Genomic DNA, 2423 nt, shown 5'->3' with positions numbered 1-2423 from the left:
TGACACTTTTCTAGGGTACAGTGTTGCTATTCTAGTCCAGTCAGCCTACCCCAGCAATAGTACTGTGGCCCTTGAAACTAGTCTGTGCCATGCTTTTGGCTTTCCAGACCATTCTAGTTTGACAATGGCATGCCTTTTATTGCAAAGTCTCATACAATGGGCTGATAGTCAAGGTAGTTAGTGGATCTTTCATGCTTCCTACCACCATTCAGAGGCTGAACAGCCTTCTCAAAATTCACTAAAAAGGATTTTTTCAGTCTTTTTTCCTCACTTCCTCCTGGCCCACACACCTTTGTAAGGCAGCTTGGCCACCGTAGGCTGCTATCCCCCCAAAAGTATCATCTCCTCTTGACCACTTCCTAATGGCCAGGACAGGAGGTTCTATAGACCTATCTTGGAAATTCCTGGACATGGTGTTTCTTTCTTTTCCCTAATAGCCTAATAATAGCCCCAGGCTGGCCTGGCTGGTACCCCCTGTTGGGAGCAATCCAGCCGAAATGGGAGGGGGGTGGTGCTAAGAGATTCGAACTTAATTCTGACCCAGCTACTTGGATTCTCAGATTTACTTGGTCCTAGATTATAAGGAGAATGACCACTTGATTGAGTACACTGCTCACTACGTCCCAAGTCCCACGCAGACCAAAGGGGAGTACATAATGAGTTTCTGTACATTTTATAAAAATGTTCTTGTCCCTCCTGTTGAAACAGGGAAGGATTCTGATTGGTGTCATTTGACACACATGCCAACCACTGGGTACACTGATGTCAGTCACTGTGCCAAGAAGATCAGGTGCTGTGGTTGGCTGGGACTTTGGGGGGAAGCAATTCTCTAAGAGGAGGAGGGTGGGAATTTGCTTACCACAAAGACACCTTGGGCAAGCAAAAAGAGACAGACCCCCACATTACAGAGCACAACTTTACATCTATAAAAGATGTATATAAACATAGAAGAATATCTGGGTATGTTACATGCACATCCCAGAAAGTTTGAGAAATCTATTGGCTAAATTTCTTATTCCTCTCAACAAAGTTTTATGTCAATATGGGAAACTTTGGTTTATTCTCTAGTAAGTCAGGGTATATTGATTATCCTGGAATCAAGATGTATTGATGATTCAGTGAAAAAAATTGTATTTGATGCATGGCAGACACGTACTGTTTTATTTTCTCCTTCTATACAACTATCCTTCTACTCTCTGCTATGAGGTTACCAGCAAAAATATGATTTATGACAGATGAGGTACAGTTTATTCACTATTTGAACTGACAGTAGGTAACAGGTGAATTTTAGAAAGCCTATACTGTCTTGGCATTGCTGACCTTGTTCGCCCTTATTCTAATTTGTGATGCTAATCCAATGAAAGGCTATATAATTAGATCTATATAAAACAACAACACCAATCTTGTAAACCGTACGTCCTGAAGCTCAGTTTCCAAGCACTTCAACTTTCATGGTTAAAGATGCCATCAGACATGCTTTAATGAGTTCAAAGTCTTATTTCACGTACCTGACTCAGCATGAGCGTTATAGTAATTGTCTGCTCTGTCTCCTGGCCCTGTAACCTTATAGTCTGTTTCTATTTTGGGCTTTCTTAACTCTCACCAGGTGGTTGCCTATCCCCAGTGAAACCCAAGTCCGCAGTTCAGTTTTGTCAACCTTTCTACTCCTGCTCTGGTCTTTCATCCCGAGTATTCTGTTTGCTTATCTTGTACCTTAGGTGCCCTGCTCCAGTTCCTTGAATGGGCTCCATTGGTTCCCTATCTACCAGTCCTCAGGTCTACTGATGTCCTTGCCCTCCTGCTTTCTAAGGACTGGACACCTACCCTCCAGCTGTGGATGTCTCTTCCAGGCTGCCTTTGCTGCCACATGCCTGTCAGGTTCTGCCTGTTGTTGGCACCCTCTCCTTTCTTCATTCTACCCTCAAATGTCCATTGGGCTTAGCTGCATGGAGCTCTTTGATGACTCAGTGACAGGGGATTTGTGGATTGATGGGCACTGGGGCCAGAAGGCAGGCAGCTTCTTCTTCTTCTTTTTTTTAATTGTTATGTTAATCACCATACATTACACCATTAGTTTCTGATGTGGTGTAGGCAGGAAGCTTCTACAGACTTCCTAGGAGATCTGGCTTGGAAGGAGTGCAAAGGAATAGCATGGTAGCTTGCTTAAATGGGAGAGATTTGAGAATATTTATAGTTCAGTAGGACTGACCCAGTTGAAAAGGAGCTGTTGAGTATAGAGGAGAGACAATAGCTGTTGGCATACGTTTCTGAGAAAGCAGAGAGGTGCCGTTTTCCACTATGAGAACAAAGAGGGAACAGGAATGAGCAGATACAAGGAAAGATGCAGAAACAAGATGGGTAGGGCGTACTTACTGCCTTGGTTCCAATCTCTTGTGAGGCCCAGTGACATGAAATATTTTAAG

The sequence above is a fragment of the Phoca vitulina genome, unplaced genomic scaffold, assembly GCF_004348235.1.
Source record: "Phoca vitulina isolate PV1807 unplaced genomic scaffold, GSC_HSeal_1.0 scaffold129, whole genome shotgun sequence".
Classification (NCBI taxonomy): domain Eukaryota; kingdom Metazoa; phylum Chordata; class Mammalia; order Carnivora; family Phocidae; genus Phoca; species Phoca vitulina.
The sequence above is the reverse complement of the archived record's forward strand: the minus strand, read 5'-3'. Positions refer to the sequence as shown.